Raw genomic sequence first — 20,635 nt, 5'->3', positions numbered from 1 at the left:
CAAAAACTTGGGCGAACTAGTATTGCTCATAAGTCTCGGATGTGTGTGAATTAGTAATGTTCATAAATCTCGGATATTTCTGTATTGTCTTGAGTTTGAAAATACATCGTGTTCGTGTAATTACTATATCAATTTAAAGCTTTTATATATACCACATGTGACATTAAAACAGTGTCTGAGGACTAAAACTTCAGTGAACTAGTATTAAATATGAGTCTCGGATGTTTCTGTTTCATTTCGAATTTGAAAAAAAATGTACTTGTCGATTTGCGACTTATCTCTTTTTCGTACCGAAAAGTTTCTCGAATCGTGTCATATTTTGTCAGACAGTGAAGATAGGAACAAAGGAACCACTGATGGATTATTTTACAAAGAGGAATTACAACCTGTGACGTTATCAAAGATCTAGATATTCTATGCTTGGTCGTCCTTCTACCTTTCTCTCTATCAACATGGATTTAATAAAAAAAAGTCGTGAGAAACACTAAAAGTATTTCACATTATTGCTTATATTTCTCATGGCTTTCCTTTTCCAGTTTAATAAGACCACGATTCCAAAACGACTTAAAATGAGCTGAAGGAGCAAGCCATTTATGAAACTCAACTCGACTCGAAACTCGACCTGAAAACAGTAACTCGACTCGAAACTCAACTCGAGAAAATTACATTTGACTCGACTCACGCCTATCCCTAAGATTTACGCATGTAACCTACGATTTTACGTACGCTACATAGTTTTTTCTTTGTGGCATCAAGTCTGTATATAATTGATTCATATTGAGCCTCAAAGTCTTTCAAAATCCTCAACTTCAGTCCATATAATGGAAATTTAATCCATTTTGAGAAATGATGGATAATGTTGCGTGTTGTGTGTCATCTTCTTTTTTGTCCATTGACTTATAGAGGATTTATTTTTCTTTCTTCTTTGAAATGAACTGAAATGTTAATAATTTATTCTACTAATATCTTCTTAAAATATTCCTTACTTAATAAAAACTAAATTTTGGTAGATCTACATCAGTTGTCTGAAAAGCATTGTCCTTTGAAGTTCAAAATTTGAGAATACACTTGTGATTTGAAAATAACGCAATGAAACTTCAAATACAAATGATCTACCATTTTTCCGGTAACAGAATTAACCTGTAACTGTAGAACAAGTATTTGAAAAGTTCCTAGAACTTGAGAGATGGAATTAGCAATTTTCTTCAAATCAAAGAACAAAGCACAAACTTACTGACAGATTCTTCATGGTTACAGTATGTTTCTTTCATGGCAGATGATATTACGAAATATTTGTCACATTTTAATTTGAAGCTTTAAGGAAAAACATAATTACTGCAATCATTACGTAAATAAAACGTTAGAACACAAGTTGCAGCTCTGGGAGAAACTGTTACAAAACGAAGGCTTCATACATTTACCAATTTGTGTTAAGTATGGAACAAGTACAATACATTTGCTTTGTACAGGTTGCATACCAAGAAGCTTCAGTATTGGAAAAATGAATTCAAAGAAAGATTCCGCGATATCAAAGATTAACTCTCCCTGTATTCTGCTTCTTTCTGAACTGACAATAAGGAATGAGCAACTCTGAGTCCTTTCGCGTGGGAGGTGCAAGTTCGATTCCCGTCGGGAGCTCATGTGGTTTGGATTCCACGTTAATCAGTAGGGCCACGTCTCATATAGCCTCACTGTCAAACGGGACGTTAAACTCAAAATCAACTGATATATGCCACATGTAACATTAAAACAATGTCTGAGGGCTAAAACTTGAGTGAACTAGTATTGTCTATGAGACTCGGATGTTTCTGTTTCATTTCGAATTTGAAAAAAATGTACTTGTCGATTTATATCAAACGAATCTACTCCCCAAATTAATAATAATAATAATAATAATAATAATAATAATAATAATAATATTAATATTCAAACGGTGAATTTGGTACATAACTTTTCACAAATTAAGATTTCCTGCTCTAAGTGATTCTACCTAAGGAACGTCTAAGATGATTTTTCGTTTCTTTTACTTTTATTAAAATGTAAAACTTCCAAACAAATGTACAAGATTAAATCTAAACCTAATAGCTCTTTTTTTAATTAGTTTTTTATTGGTGAATGAATTCAAATACGATTTTTAATACAACGTAAAATATTAGTGAACTAATGAATGATACATAATCGGAAATGTATAAAATATATCACTTTCACTAAAATCACTACACTGAAAAACATATTTTTTTCTTTTCATAATAATGAATTCAAATACGATTTTTGCGTACAACGTAAAATGTTACTCACTAATGAATGATACATTTTTTAGAAATGTATAAAATATATCACTTTAATAAAATCACTAGACTGAAACATATGTTTTCTTTCTTTGCGTGTTTCATTTCACTATTCGTATAGTAAACTTGATAATGTATATAATTTTCAGACAGTTAGATATCCTCTTGTCACTCAATTTACGTCATAAAAATATATATCACTTTTCACTAAAATCACTACACTGAAAAATATTTTTTCTTCTTTTTTATCAACACATATCCATCTCATCGATGTCATCCACAGGTTCCCCCCACCATGATTGTGTTTGAATTGTGTCAAATAATTCATCCCTGATTGCTTCTATAATTTTTTGTTTACATAATACTTTCATTTCCAATTTTAATCTTTCATCATCAATGTTTATATCACCGTCCTTCTTCAAAGCCGGAGATACATTCGGAAAACTATTGTTCATTTCACTAATAATATTTTGTTCATTTACACACGTATGAATTGCCACAAGTCCAGTACATGCAAGACATTGCGATTCTACATGATTGCGAATAGTCACTGTACACAAATGAAAATATTCACGTACCACCTCAATGCAAAGTTTACTTTTTTTTACAGCATGCTCAATACATGGTAATATTTCCAAAAAATGAAACCACTCGCTTGAATTTAAGTATACACTGTTTCGAGGAGCATGAAGTGTACCTTTTTTCTCTATTATAACTATTTTCTCACCCATCAAGTTTCGCAACAGCAGTTCATTATTTCGTCCAAGAGAATTTATAGATGTACTTTCAACTTGCGAATTTAAATAATCCGAAACAAATGGGATCAAATGTACAAGTTTTCCCCACTCCGACAAATTTAACTCGACTCCAAAAATAATTCCTTTACCAATACGGATCACTGGCTCAAATGTATCATTATCCAAACCAATACAAATTAATTTTGTTTTCATTGAACTAAGTCCATATTGGACACTTAACAGCAAACACTCTTTCTTAGTCACCATCGTCGTTGATGCCATCTTTAACTAATGAATAATATGTTCACTCTCGAAGATGTATTCTATATGTATGACCATTAAATCACCTTGTCCTCATTATCTTAAGAATTCGCAGGATACCTTTCTTATCTCTCGATGGAAATAATAATAATAAAGGACTCTCCTGCGTGAGACACAAAACTTAATACATTCACACAGGATTGAAAATTTTCAAGCTCATCGATTTTCCTTAACATTGTGTGAGAACATGATGTCTTAAGAAATCCCACGAACAAAGATCATTTCTTTGATCACATAGGAAGTAAATCGTAAACGAAATAAGCTGAATTGCATAAATAATGAAAATTGCAACTAAGTAAGTTAACGAATAGTGTAATGAGAGAATTTACTTATCATGGGTGCAAAAGATTTATTACACTAATTTTACAACTAAACAAGGGCTAATGCTATATCCATACATATCAATTATTTATTAACTTGAGAAAGGCCTACGACTCGAATATGTGGGAAACAAAATTTGAAATACCGAAAAAAGTTATTTAAACTAATTAACATACATTTAAATGAATCTAAAAGTAATAAATTTTTCTTCACGAACTTTGAGATTGGTCTGAAACAGAGAGAGATGCGTTGACGCCCTTATTATTATACTGAGCATCTAGGCTAGTAACACATGAAGGCAAAATTTGTATGTGATGTCTTGTACTTCCAAGTCGAGTTGCCATATTACACGATTTAACGGATATCTTCCAATTAAAGCCTTAATTTACAACAGTGAAAACAGAATGAATCCTTTTTCTATGACTTTTATAAGGAGTTCTGTCCGACATTGGATCTCATCATAAATTTTTTGTAAAGGTATCGTCGAACTTGCTTCTCGATGTATTCTATCTCGTCTCGAGAATGAACTATATCATGAGGGACGTACCCTCGCCACAGAATTAAGATTTCTTGTTCAAAGTAATTCTACTTAAGGAACGTCTAAGACGATTTTTCGTTTCTTTTATTTTTTTTTATTAAAATGTAAATTTTCAAACCTAATCATAAGAACAGAAACACGACTAAATGTAGAATGTTACACATGTTGATTGGGGTGTGCAACGATAAAGATGAAATCTTTCAGTTTAACGTCCCACGAATATCTCTTTTAGGCTAAGATGAAAGGATGATTAAGGTAAATGAAATGATATTATGAGATGAAGCGGAAATACCACATGAGAATCAACGAACACGATGTTGTCCATCACAAATTTATTTATTTAATGTCCTACGATTATGCTCATTATGCTAAGTCATCATAAGCTAATATATTCGGTAGTCGAGCTAGGGACCATCATATACCAAATGTAAGCGCTTTGCCGCTGTGCCGTCTGCTCATCTTTTCAGCACCTCCAGCTGTTCTAATATCTAACACGGACATGTGGTGAACGTGATCCTGAGTTCGATTTACGGATGGGAGAGCATTGGAAGTCAAAAATAAAGCAAGTTTATTATGATAACTGTTTTCAAGAAACATATGAGCTCTTCCAAACGAATAAAATCTCCTCACCTCTCCCCTGCTACATTTAATATCCTTATTCAATTTCATTTCCTTATTCACACACATTATTTGATAGATGTATCAAAATATCATCTTTAGTAAATCTTATCTATTAACAGACTTATTTTTCATTACACAAACTCAGCGTTTTCGCATTCAGATTACACTATCTTCAGTCGCACGTGAGTATGTTCGTATGTGAAGCCGACAACAAACATACATGTAATCTCAAATGCTGTATACGTTTGAAAATACGATATTCACGATTCATGCAATGCGATATTCCCCTGAGCAACTAAGGTCTATTCGATCAAAGAACAGTCTGCAAACAAATTCTATTCCCATGAACACTTACAAGTGAATTCGTGAGAATCCCAAGACCAAATTAGATAAAACAAATAGTTCATAACCTACAGACATTTCGTGGGGCGTAATCTTTTGTGCTATGGGAATGTTATAGCGCAATATCTCATCACCATCATGTGAATATCCATATAATACTTTTCACATGCAATACAATCAACCCTGGTGATTTGAGCATACAAATTTTCTCATCCTATGTTTTTAAAACATTATGATATGCTATGAGAAGTGCTTCCGCTACCAATACGTTTTAAAAACATCCATGAACCACAACAATCGTCTTATCAACTCAATTTCCTGAGAAGGTTCCAGAAGAATAAGATCAAGTCAAACTCCTCAAAACTCTTCGCAGAAAATCTGGGAACTTCTATTCTTAGCATTACAAGATAGGTCTGCGGGGGGTGATGGGGTGGAATCTAGCTACCCAATACAAGACGACTAGAAAAAAATAAGACGAAAAGTTTTTTTTTAAAAAAATAAAATCTAATCTATATGCGAGACACTGACGTTCAGTGATAGAGTGCTCACCTCAAGTTGGATTACTCCGTGCGAGGATTAACTCAACTCTAAATCGTGAAGTACAGGTTTCACCTTCGATTCCGATGAGAGAACTTTCAAAATAAAAGCATATATTAGGGTTCTGGTTCGATTCTTAGTGAAAGAGCATTAAATATTTCTATTTCGTTCCTTTCTGTCGTGAAACGATGTGCTATATACGTGAAATTCTTTTTTTTTCATGCAAGGATTAATTCAACTCTAAATCGTGAAGTCTCGCGTTCGATTCCGATGAGAGAACTTTCAAAATAAAAGCATATTTAGGGTTCTGATTTGATTCTTAGTGAAAGAGCATTAAATAATTCTATTTCGTTCCTTTCCGTGAAGTACTGATCTCGCGTTCGATTCCGATGAGAGAACTTTCAAAATAAAAGCATATATTAGGGTTCTGGTTCGATTCTTAGTGAAAGAGCATTAAATATTTCTATTTCGTTCCTTTCTGTCGTGAAACGATGTGCTATATACGTGAAATTCTTTTTTTTCATGCAAGGATTAATTCAACTCAATGGTCGTGAAGTACAGGTCTTGCGTTTGATTCTCAGGTCTTGCGTTTGATTCCCGTGTCCTGCTGGTTCGATCCTCGATGAGAAAACATTACACATTTTAAGACCTGAAATTAATTCAATCATTTCTGTCGTGAAAACGAAGTGAAATTCTTTTTTTTTCATGCAAGGACTAGCTCAACTTTAAAATCATGAAGTACCAAATTCGATCCCAGCTCCCTACCAAAGCAGAATTTTGTGTAAAGTCTTTATTTCATAAGTTAGCGAAGCTACAATCAAGGTTAGTTGACTGCTTCACTTTCACTCCCAAAATAATAATAATAATAATGTAATGCTGTATTTTTTAAATTTATTTTTATGGTTGTTATTTATGTTTTAATACCACTTTGGTCCGGGTTCGATTCTCGTTGATAGAGAGAGAGAGAGAGAGAGAGAGAGAGAGAGAGAGAGAGAGAAGGGAGCATTGAACACTTGAAAGCATTATAGTGCTTTGAAATGAAGAGCTTCGAACAATGTACATATCATATGCTACGCTAAAACCAATACATGAAATTCTTTTTTTTTTCATGCAAGAATTAATTCAACTCTAAATCGCGAAGCACCGATCTTGCGTTTAGTGTACAGGTTCGATTCTCGATGAGAAAGCATTGAATATTTTAAGACATTAAGTATGCTCTTCGCTATTCAATACATAACGAAAAGACGAAAATCAATCAATCAATTGGGAAACTTCGAACTTGATATTCAATCAATTGGGAAGCTTCGAACGTGATAACTGGAAGAACTCTCATCAAGATTCGATAGCCGGCCAAGAGTATGAGCATAGTAACAACGTTCGCTTACGTTCTTCGCAGGAGGGAGTGAAGTGAAGGGGTTTGGGAGGTTCAAATCCATAACGAAAAGACAAAAATCAATCAATCAATCAATTGGAAAGCTTCGACCATGATAACTAATAGAACTCTCATCCGTCCAAGAGCATTTAGCTATTCAATACATAACGAAAAGCAAAAATCAATCAATCAATCAATTGGGAAGCTTCGCCGTCCAAGAGTATGAACATAGTAACAACGTTCCCTTACGTTCTTCGCAGGAGGAAGTTGAGGGGGTTTGGGGGTTCAAATTCATAACGAAAAGACAAAATTCAATCAATCAATCCATTGGGAAGCTTCGATCATGATAACTAATAGGACTCTGACCCGGCCAACAGTATGAGCATCCAAGACTATGAAGGCCAAGAGCATCTAGCTAACGAAAAGCAAAAATCAATCAATCAATCATGAAGCTTCGATCATGATAACTGATAGGACTATGATCCCTCCAAGAGTATGACCACCCAAGACGATAAAGCCATCCAAGACTATCATCATAACAACAAACTGTTCTCATACACGTTCAGATAAACCAAAATTTTCCCACGCACTTCTCTGGTAGCCGTAAAAGGCTATGACCATAGCAACTAAAGGCTTGTCGAAACTTGCCTCCCAATTCCAGGAAATGACACCGAATTCTAGGAAAACAAGATAATTTTTTGCTGACTCGACCTTCTATACGCGGGGACATCTACTACATTGACCATCAGACATTTTTTAATCTAAATTAACTCATTTTTTTAACTTTAAATTAAACTTTCCTTATTTGTTGCTTTTAAACTATTTTTGCTATCTCCACACACTTCGGTGACAAGGTGATAGTCAGTGTAGCCAACTGAACAAGCCATTAGCGAAAAATCTTTCTTTCAGCTTTGCAGCTTGTGAGATTTTTGCTCCGCATGTTTAAATCACTTAACCATTAACTACGCACCTGTTTTCCTAGCGCCTTGGAGACACCGTTATGGGGAAAACAGGATCGATTAGACATTAAGTCATCTTTCGTTATATATATCATTTTTTTTTAATTCCTAACCATCTTAGCAAAACTGTATTTTTACCTTGGAGAACTGAAGTTCGAGCCCCGTGGAGTCAACTTCAATTCTCCAAACTCTCATTCATTTTTTTTATTTGTGTAATAGGCAGATGAGTTGTCGCTCATCAATACCATTCACTTTTCAAGTACAAGGTCAGATATTCATTTCTCTGATGCATATTAGGCTCATCCGTGAGTGCCTTAATTATTCATTCTAGTTCAGATTAAATATGCAAATTAGAGATAAGGAATCGAATTCCGAAAACAATACGTTTCATATTCTTCGTCGCCCGAATACGTAAGATCTGCTTATTCGTAATATCACGCAGTAATTCTATTTGGCAGCCCGAGCAGAAATTTTCCTTTAATTATTAGTAATTTTCTATCGTTGCAAAACTTAGCGCCCGAGACAATAGCACTATCATTACCAAACTTGGCTTCCAATAACGGAACCCCCAGTGTTACAAGAAATGGCGCCCGAACAGGGACCCGAATGCGTAGTTAATCTTATTTCAGGAACCCGAATGTGTAGTTAATCTTATTTGAAGGACCAACATGCGTAGTTAATTTTATTTCAGGACCGAAAAGCGTAGTAAGCTTTAAAAAAAAAGTAGGAAATCTAGTTTGGAGAAGCATACATAGTAAATTTCGAACAGCGAACGAAAACCAGTAATCAAGTCTATTCCGTAATACTAAAATTAAGAATGGGAAGCGTGATATGAAATTAGGTAACTTTGTATTCAAAGAATCATTATTTCGAGATTACCCGTAGGGAACGATTAAGCGTTCTACTCCCCCTCGCAACCAATTTTATTTCATGTCAGCACATGCTTAAAAAAAATAAAATAAAATAAAATAAAATAACAATAATAATAGTTGTTCGTACCTCATGTTTGTTTGTTGGTTTATGTGATTGGAAGAGAAAAGATACACCATTTTGTTTGTTAAAAAAAGAGAGAAGAAAAGAAGGAAAGAAGAAAACAAAAAGGTAATGCACCAGGTAAGCGACTAATATAAGTGAACATGCAAATTCTTGGCATATTGATGCATAAATTTAGCTAAGTTTGTTTCTAATGAATGACATTAGTATTAATATAACTATATATTCATATATAGATATATGTTTAGAATAGGTTAGATTTAATACTTTTATTTACACATGCATTTTATTACTTAAATATTATTGTGTTTTAGATATTTTATCTGTAATTAATACATTATGTGTATATACACATAAATATACATGTATATATATTAAAAAAAATTAAGAAAATAGAATGAACTAAGTTGTTGTGGAAAACGTGTGGTGATAAAGTAGCTTGGCATGCTACATTGATGAAATAGTAATATTTTTGCGTATTAAGGTGAACTTAGAGTACGAAATTTAGAGTGATTGACAGCATAGGTCAGACAATTAGAATTCATTTTAGACAAATTTTAATAAGAATCATTCTGACAATCCAGTTATTTAAGTCTACTTGCAGATGCCACAGTTGAGGCCATCTACCTTGAGGCAACGACCAAGAAACAGGATGTCTGCAATGGAAGAAGCACAACGTTGTCGCGCGTGTGGACGTGACCTATGGGAACAGGATTTGGATCCCACGGATGAGGCTCGAAATTGTCCTGAATGTGGTGACCAGAGGAATACAAGTCCAGTTATGGAAAATGATGTCACTCAAGGAAGTAGAGACAACATTCAACAGCATCACAGGCCGAACAGCACTAATGGCGATTTTCAGGAATCTCTTCTATCAGCGTTACATGAGTTCATGAGACAACAAAAAGAAGAAAACAAGAAAAACGAAGAATTTAGAGAAGAACAGAGGAAGAAAAACGAAGAATTTAGAGAAGAACAGAGGAAGAATATAGAAGAACAGAGGAAGAATATAGAAGAACAGAACAAGAAAAACGAAGAATTTCGAGAAGCACAGAGGAAGAAAATAGAAGAACTAGATAGAAAACTTGACAAGTTCATGGAAAAACAAGACCATTTGGCAGAATACCTCTCGAGGAAACGACAGGAGCAAACCAGGAGACTGGACGAACATGAGAAGTCAAACACGGAAGTACTGGAGGAACTTCCATCAGAAGAAATTGTGCAGGATACACACCAGGAGGCCAAACAGACCCTCCCACACCTGTAGAGATAAGTACAAGTGTTTCCAACGCTGTGAACGCTCCAAAATTCAAGAGCAACCGTAAACTGCGTGGAAGAATGACCCCTGGTAGGACAAGAATACAACCAAGACGAAACAAAAATACAAGAATGAAAGGTTTCCACGACAAACGTGCTGGATGGCAACGCAGCCATAACTATTGCAGGAGGAATAAGCACCCGAAGGCACGGAGAAAATGGGGAGAAGACTCCAGAAATGCAGAAGGAAAAGGAGTACTTGAGTTCGAGGAGCAAGATTCATGGAGAACTTACAACGGCCAGAGAAGTCCATGTGACCGGCAAGATATACACAGTCAGGCCAGAGCAGTAGAGACACAGGAGATAAGTGACGATAACTGGCAGAACGAAGCAAATCCGCCAAGAAGTAATTTTTATGATGAAGGCACCAGAGAAGAACGCAAGTCAGAAGCAGAAGGTAAAAATGGCCAACAGGATACATTGATTGCCAATAGGAAGGTGGTGAGCACTCAGGAAATGAGCAATGACAATTGGCATTACTCACAATGTACCAAGGAAAGCCTGGAAAATGACAAGAATGGTATCGGCATTGTCACCATTCACCCGGCTATACTTGCATACTAAAAATTGACTCCAACGGTCCAGGTTCGAGTCGAGGTTACGTGACAGCTTGCTGGAAAACAGACTAAGACACACAATGGCATGAAAACTAATGGAAGCACAGAAATACAATGATTGTAGGCAAGAAGTAAAGAAAAATTGCAAGAAGATACTGCAAGAAAAGTATAAGTCAAGAATAAAGTACTAGCGCGAAGAAAGAAAACTTAGCAGGAAACTGATGAAAGAAATATAAGAGAATTTTGTTTATGGCATAGCTCAGTTGAATGTACCTGCATCTCTTATCCAAGCGGCTAACCCTAGAAGATAAATATAAAGAATAAGAAGATGAACTATATGGATGCATAATGCCCAGAAATGAATTTGTTTACCAGCATTTGTTTTAACTTTATTTCAGATATCGGATGTGAGGCAATCAAAATTACAGAGGAAGATTGGAAAAAGATGTTCACCAATGTGCGCAACCCAGCATTGAAACCGGCCCAGGAGATATAATTTTTGATATGCACGAAGAAGTGCCTGTATACGGAGCAATCGGTAGAGATGGATTCCCGATTTGAGCTCTCTGAAGTGGAGTTTTGCGTTTAGAGCAGAGACTCAACGCACCCCTTCGCCTTGGTGATGATACCTGCGAAAACGCGCCGAGCCTAAGAATAGTGAGCTACGAGCTGCGAGCAGATGACAATTCCACCAAGATGTTTGCAAGTTCCCACAATTGGATGTTCGCGACATGGAACTTTGCCTTAATCATTTTACTCTCCTTATATTTTAAAGTTATGGTACTGAAGATGAATCATGGCCGAAGAATAAAAGCAAAAGTGTGAGCAGTGGCCTTGCCCTCGCACATGGAGGAATTGAAGCTCCATGCCACCCTCTGTAACCAATGCTCTCTTTCCCGATGATACAAGACGCTGAAAATTATATAATATTGTTGTTTTGTTGTTTTATTACCTAGGGCAGCCAGCACTTTGGAAGAAATATAAGAAGTCGTATCCCGCGCATAGAAAATAAAGAAGAACTCCAAGAGACAATTAAGAATAAGGTCATATTATTTAAAACATGCCTCATAAGCTTGTGTCCAGCAGCTTGAACTGACCAACAACTCAATACCTGAGACCTCTCATCTAGATTGAGATTATCTCTCTCAGCTTGCACGAAATTTTAACATTAGGGTTCGGATTTTTGGTGAATTTATAAATTTTCTTCTTCAACATAGATTAGGGTTAGGATTTTCATGTATTTGTACTTTCTGTCAGAATTTGAACTTTTATATTTATCAAATGTTACTTCTCCTTAGATGCAGCCGTGCTTCACTCTGTTGCAGCACTTGCTACATCTTGGGAGGGGGGTATTGTGACAATTACGCTCACACACTCAATTAATTGTTCTTATATTAAAATTAAAACATATTTATATGTAAATTCAATTTATTTTAAAAAGTCAAGGAAAATTTTATTTTGTTTCATTTAGCAGCCAAGCGAACCTCTTTCATTTGTCCCAGGTAAAGAAGTTTCTCTGCTTTTCAGAAAGAAAAAAAAACATAAGACGGTAACCGCACTAATTGACCACCCACCGTTCTACCTCGCCAGTCGATGGTATTGTTACTCCAGCCATACTGTCGCACTACCTAAGTACCTCGATATCGCAAATATCACGTCACAGACACACAGGAACCAAAATTTTTTATCTACAATCTTCGCAAGTGCTTATGAAACTCTTTAACATCACGTACTAGCCCAGAAGAGACGCTAGAGACCCAAGCCAAATTATCAACCGATTTTTGGGAAATGGTGTCACGAACTTAAAGCGGCGAATCAGAATCCGAAATTCAAAATTCACAAAGAGAAGAATGAAGCGTCTATTTTTTTAAAAAAATAAAGAAAGCTGGGAGAACGCCTACACGGAAGAGAGTTTACTCTAAGTCGACACTTCATCGTGAAAACATCACCAACACGCGATTCATAAGCGTACGTCAACTCATATGTACATATATATATATATATATATATTTAGTGTTTAAATTTCAGAAAAATGGCTAGCTAGACATTCGTTAGCAGCCAGTTACTTAAATCACGCGTTATCCACAGCAACTTCGTCGTTACAAGATTATTTATACAAATATTTAAAACATCGACAGATAGACATAATTCTTATCATCTTACGGTAACGCTACATAAATGGTGATGTTGAAGTGAGTCTGTGATTCTATATACGTTGATTTCCCGCATAAAGTGCAAAGACAGGAAAAGTAGTGCGATGTATGGCGGATATATATATAAACTGTGCGAGTGAAATTTAAGTGCAGATGGATTTGATAAGTGACGCATCGTTGCATTTCAACAACATGGAGATGAAGGACGGAGACACGGGTTCGATCCCCGATACTCGAGACAGATGCCTTGCCACAGGAAGACCCAGACGCTTCAGACAAACGAGGACCTCTTCTCCGGGAGTTGAATCCAGAGGACAGCGGGGTCTGAGAAGGGACATTAGGAAGCATTGTGACGGTCAGTTAAGTACAGTGCAGTTTTCTTCTGAAGTGTGGAAATATAAGCGGAAGGACTTATTAAGGTAGGACAAAGTATTCTGTTATTTTCGTTATTGAAGAAGGACTATGGCCAATATTTCCGTGATTCGTGATCTCCATACTCACCTTTTTCTAGAAACTTCGGGACATTGTTTATTCATACGGAACTGTCCGTAAACATTTAGAGCATTTTTTTTTATTCTTTTTAAAAGAAGTAAACATATAGCCTAATGCCTTGGTTGCATTTCCAAAATTAATTCACTGATATAGGAACTGTTAATTTCATTCTTGAATAAGTACCATAAAATTTTTGATTATTTTACTAGTGAAATTTGTATACATTGATTTGATCTTCAATCATGCATTTATTTGTAATCGTAATGTGTCAATATTTAGATCCTTGAAGCCGTCATTATAATCATTTATATGCAATCCAGTATTTATTTATATCAAGTATGGATTATTTCTCTTTTAAACATAAATCGCGTTTAAGATGTGTGAATGTAATGTAATTTCTGTTTTGAGTAAACTATGATTTAGCGTCAAAGTCTAGTTTTTCAAATTTTAACATTTGTATAGGTTGTGTTAGGGAAATATGTGTCAGAGCGGTAAACAGGCTTAATATGATTTTATTGTAACTTGTCAATTTTTATTATACTCATTCTTAAAAGAAACAATCAATATAAAGCTTCCAAAGACGTGCTATGTTGAGTAAGTTTCAGACAAATAAGTGTAAATATTCTTATCTCGTAATATCGTTAGAGTCTCATAAATAAGGTAAACAATTTAAGATACTCGAGTAAATCCCTTCGGAGGTACCTATCTGAGCAACGAACGCAGATAGGGTCCATAGCTATGGAGAAACGTTTATTCGCAAAAGAAGGAATCAGTGAGAAAATAAAAAAAGTGTCGACAATATAATTATTTTGATCAATTGGCCAAACTATAATAATGTTAGTACTATATATATATTTCTGTGTAGTGTATTTGAATATGAAATATTTGTGTAGTTAGTGTTGTGTAACGATTTTTATTGTGAATTGTATTATTTTCCAACTGATATAGTATGTGTACAAAGTTATGTCTTGTTTATGCAAATCTTTTAAAATTGAGAATTCACTAGAGTTCATTAGAAACAGTGCACTAAATTTTCTCAAAAGCATACTATCGCTTCTAAACTATTTCTCCAGTAAGTCTTGCAAGCAACATAAACCATTAATTCTTTCATTCCGCAATCCGATTCTTAAACTTATTTCCATTTCTTTTATTAATAAAAAGAGGTAGTAACTGTGGGCGAATTACTTAATAGTCGGTTATGTCTGGGAGGAAAACAATAAATCATTTTGCTAATTAATATTCAGTTTAATAGAAATTTTTGTTTGTATAACTACGTCATGGTAATTATAAAGAATCGAATATTGTCAGTTTAGTTGAGTAGAAATAGATTGTTGCTAAATTTTACAGTCAAGATTGAATAATTTGAATATTACGTTGTACAGTGAAGAATGTGTTAAGAGAAATCATATTATTTGGTCAAAACAGTCAAAAGTCTGATTCATTTTCAGTAAAGTCAATTAATTCATTTTTTTTTTTGTTTTTTTTGTTTGTAAATCCAAATTAACTTTCTTGTTGATTTTTGTAAATATAACCTTCTTTCTCGTTAAACTTATTAAAAGTCTATTTGACGTTAGAACCAAAGCAGTTATGTGGTTATCATTTCAAAGATATGCCTATTTCTTTAACTGATATTAGCATACCTAGAAGTTATTTCAAATTACCCTGAACAGAAAAAGTTGAAGCACGGTTACATTGACCATCAGACATTTTTTAATCTAAATTAACTCATTTTTTTAACTTTAAATTAAACTTTCCTTATTTGTTGCTTTTAAACTATTTTTGCTATCTCCACACACTTCGGTGACAAGGTGATAGTCAGTGTAGCCAACTGAACAAGCCATTAGCGAAAAATCTTTCTTTCAGCTTTGCAGCTTGTGAGATTTTTGCTCCGCATGTTTAAATCACTTAACCATTAACTACGCACCTGTTTTCCTAGCGCCTTGGAGACACCGTTATGGGGAAAACAGGATCGATTAGACATTAAGTCATCTTTCGTTATATATATCATTTTTTTTTAATTCCTAACCATCTTAGCAAAACTGTATTTTTACCTTGGAGAACTGAAGTTCGAGCCCCGTGGAGTCAACTTCAATTCTCCAAACTCTCATTCATTTTTTTTTTATTTGTGTAATAGGCAGATGAGTTGTCGCTCATCAATACCATTCACTTTTCAAGTACAAGGTCAGATATTCATTTCTCTGATGCATATTAGGCTCATCCGTGAGTGCCTTAATTATTCATTCTAGTTCAGATTAAATATGCAAATTAGAGATAAGGAATCGAATTCCGAAAACAATACGTTTCATATTCTTCGTCGCCCGAATACGTAAGATCTGCTTATTCGTAATATCACGCAGTAATTCTATTTGGCAGCCCGAGCAGAAATTTTCCTTTAATTATTAGTAATTTTCTATCGTTGCAAAACTTAGCGCCCGAGACAATAGCACTATCATTACCAAACTTGGATTCCAATAACGGAACCCCCAGTGTTACAGAATATTCGGACCCAAGAGGAACGGGAATGGGGGAAACTTCATAACGAGGAACTACATAATTTATATGGTTTACCCAACATTGTTAAGGTCGTCAAGTCTAGGAGGCTTAAGTGGGCGGGTCGTGTAGCTAGAATGGAAGAAAGTGAAAACGCTTTCAAAGTCTTGACTGGAAGACCAATCGGAAAACAACCATTAGGAAGACCTAGGCGCAGATGGGAGGACAATATTAAGATGGATGTCGCAGAGATTGGAATACAAAGTAGAAACTGATGCAGTTAGCTAAGGATAGAAGTCAGTGGAGAGCTTTTATGAACGCGGCATTGAACCTCTGGATTCCATAGGCCATAGAGTTAGTTAGTTAGTTATACCAAATAAACTACAGATATAAAATAGAAGAATTGTCCTATAATAGATTTCTCCTCCTGCAGGAAGTGACGTACTGCTGATTAGTTGTTCGTAGTTAATTGATTTTAATTTAAAGTTATTAATATAATGATTAATTAAACATTAATGATTAATTAATTAATTAATGGTCGATATTCTTTCTTGGCGGGAAATTTTGCAACCGATTGGGAAATTTCAGGGCTTTGAGCGGGAAGTCTGTTATGAATCTGACAATACTGACCATAGTCGATGCACGATAATACTAAAATGTACGATAATTCAGGGAACGTTAACAACGTGTATTTTCATATTTAGATATATGAAAAATTATTGGAAGAGTGTTTCTTATCTCCAAGGTTACTTGTTTTCTTTCCCTCCGAATCAAGAAGAAAAGGACAATTTTATAATGCATGACGCCAAGTGTAAAGAGAGAGAGAGAAAATTGGACACTGATGTACCGGTAAACTAGGGATGGCCAAAAAAATTTTGGATCCAATGGGATCCGGATCCGAATCTTGCCGGATCCGGACCCAGATCCAAATCTCGGATTCGAATCTCAGATCCGGATCCGAAATTCGGATCTCGGACCTGAGTCCGGATCTCGGATCTGGATCCTAAATTTCGATCTCGGATCTGGATCCGAAATTCGGATCTCGGATCTGGGTCCGGATCTCGGATCCGAAATTCGAATCTCAGATCTTGATTTGTATCCAAACCTACATCTTAAATTGTGATGATAAAATTGAATATCTGAAATTAGTCAATACATTTTTCAGATTCACTAATATAGTAGGTTGCTGTGTTTTTAAATGTTTCCATAACACGTTTATGCTATCTTTGTTCTTTATTTTATTTTAACCTTGCAATATTTACAAGTTGCACTTTCTGCCGAAGTCTCTTTAGTAAAATATTTCCAAGTTTGACTTCTTCCCATTCCAGAGTATAGTGAACTGTCTGAAAACTGATGTTAAGGGTAACAAATTCTTCTGTTTAGCTCCGCTTCAGAACTTAATGTTAGTTTTACATTGAAAATATTTATTTTATTCTTAGAAAATAAACTTTACTATTTTCTCATATACAAATGAAATATCTTTTAGATAAGGCCCTTCTAATCGCAGGAATATATAGACTGGTTGGCGTGGCACAACAGTAGATTTCTAAACATACACACGAGAATTTCAGCAGAGCGATAAGCTTGTGTAGTTATTATTATTAATAAAATGTTCGTTGTATGACTTCATCACCTAACTTATGGCTTGCTCATCTGAGGTCGGGGTTTGTTGAAGGAGTAAATAAAAAAAAAGATATTTCTGTTTTTTCATCTTCACCCTCCAGGTTTCTTTAATCATACATTTGCAGGACTTAACCAAAACATATTCATGCATCGTATCATTGAAGCGTTTAGTCTTTTGTATATTAAAGTGTTCAAAAATATTTAACATATTCGCATTTGTTCATGTGATCTTAGGATCAATTCTCAGTGGGAACATACATGAAACAATCGAAAGCTAAAACAATATGAAAATAATAGTTAAAAGTCAGGAAATTGATATTAAAACTTAAGCTATCTGTTGAGACTGTAAGGCTGTAGTTAAATTAACCCATACGTTTCGTGAAGATATATTATATCGTTATTGTTTATTTACTATAAGCTACCAGAAACATCCTGAGAGGCCACTTTACACTGTAGTAATCTACAGATAAAAACAACATTGGAAAAGGAATGGAAGGAAGGTCTCTACAGCCTTAGATTAAGGTACTAACCTAGCATTTGCCCAGTATAACTGAGGAACAACCCTGGAAAATCCTCAGTCAGGATGGCTGGTCTCCGAATTCAAATCCGGTATTACCCAATTGCGAAACAAGAATCCTAACAACTAGCCTAAGTTCGCTGCGTATTATTATTATTATTATTATTATTATTATTATTATTATTATTATTATTATTATTATTATTATTATTATTATTATTATTATTATTTAATTAACGTAATGTTTTAAAATTAGTGCAAATTAAGCCGTACTTTCTTTATTGCTGATGTTATAGTTAATAAGCCTACATGAGACATCAGTCTCCCATTAAATGGACCTTGTTCAAGAAAGAATACTAGAACTGGAATTCAGGAAACGTGGGTGAAGAGATTAATGAAGATGAGGAAACTATGTACGATGCAAAAACTGAAAAATGAAATGAAATCTTTAAGTTTTACGTCCCACGATTATGCCGGTTAGGCTAAAGGAGACGGTGATGAGAAATGAGTGAAACGGTGGAATGAAGAAAGTGGGAGGAACCGGGAGAACCCCGAGAAAACCCACGAACACGGTGTTTGTCCACCACAAAGTCCACACGGCGCGAGCTGCGATCGAACCAGGGACCCCAAGCACCGGAGGTGAACGCTGTACCACTGAGCCACCGCCCCCCTCCCCGATACAAAAACTGAGTAATTATGACTTCATTACAGATATATTCATTTACATACGTCAATTAATATTTCTCTAATACAGGGCACCCTCACTTTCTATAGGGCAGGAGAAAGGCCCGCTTCTGTAAACGAACACATTAAGCAGTGCCCATAAGTGCAATGTCCGTGCAAAGAAACATACGTAAAACTAGAAAAAAATAGGGAAAACGAGGGGAAAATGGTAAAGTGCCCTTCAACTTACGGGCACCAAAGGCACGCGCTAACCACTGTTTTTTATACATATATATATATGAAAAGGTAGCAGCTTTTTATCAAATTATTTAACCTGCTGAACGCTTTGAACGGATTATACTGTAACCATTACGACACCACACAGACATAGAAGTAAACTAGGACAGTTAAAAGCACCTATGCCCGAAGCGGGATTCGAATCCAAACATTCACAGCAAACGATCCACAGCCTAATGCCGCAGACCACCCGACTATGGTTGTTGGGTATTCTCGGCTAAGCGGTAGCACATTTAAGGTAACTGATTATTTTAAAAGTTGCTTCTAAATACTGACAATCTAAGTTTTATGTATCAAATATTTCCTGCGATAATACCATACACTCTCCGTCTTCTACAGACGAAAAGCTATAGTTATCCATATTATCTAGTACAGAAATAAGTTATGATTCTCTAATAGCTGTTGATGGTGATAGTCAAGGTTCACTGAAGCATGATCCCCAAACCCAAACTGAGATATTGATGATGTTACTCGAACGGCTGAAAAGTCATTGTGGGTAAGTGAATTGCCCACTTGTCAGGATTATTGGCACTTGTGATGTGAAATGTGGGGCTGTCAGAGGTACTACTTATAATAATTGGATTTATAATTTTCTATCCTGCCGTAAACCCTCTTCAAGAAGATAACTGTTAATCTTAGCTTTGAAAATGTTACATAAGGAGTTTTATTGTTATCTTTAAGTTGCATATAAATCTCTTCATTCCGGAATTATCGGATTTATTTTAACGCTTAACTTTCACATCTCTTCTGATTTACGAATATTTAAATCGGGATTATTCCCTTAAGGTCAATTAGTGATATTTTAACTCATTTCGAACCAACTATATATGGTTAGTCTTGTTATATGGGAATAATTGAGACCAGAAGCAGTCTACAGGCTAAGTCCAAAAGAATCTTGGCCGACCTCCTGATAAACCACGTCTTTCAGCAAGGTGAATTGTGGCAATCCGATACCCACACGAGAAAATCTTCCCGTTCAAGAATCAGCATTCCAGAATGATTACAGCTTCCATAAGAATCAGCACCCTAATCGGTGGAATGTGCCTTTGCTAATTTTTCCCCAATGTCAAAGCACCTAACTTTATTGTTAAAAATGAAAAGGCCTTTATTTCAAAAAGTCGTGATTACACTTTTCGTATTTGAACACAACACTCATGAAAAGTCATGCTAAAGCGCGACTTACCCCTGAAAAAGAATATTTATCTTTTTTTAGTTTCTCTTGTCCCCAAAGTACACGCGGAATTAGTGCAAGTGCCTTCCGCTCGCATTACAACGGCTACGATCTTGGTACTAGCACATGCTTCAGTTTTCAGATCTCAAATATTTATCTTTCAGCCTGATTCTTTGTATGAATCCGAAATTTCAAATCTAGATAAGGGACACCAAAATTGATGCTTTATTCTCGGTGCTCATTTTGTGATTTATTAAATAATTGTTAAATTTAATTGTAAGGTGTACATTTGATATTTTGAGCAGACTGAGCAAGATAAATATACG

This window comes from Thermobia domestica, chromosome 3 (assembly GCF_964235325.1).
Source record: "Thermobia domestica chromosome 3, izTheDome1.hap1.1, whole genome shotgun sequence".
Classification (NCBI taxonomy): Eukaryota; Metazoa; Arthropoda; class Insecta; order Zygentoma; family Lepismatidae; genus Thermobia; species Thermobia domestica.
Note: the sequence above shows the minus strand (reverse complement) of the source record.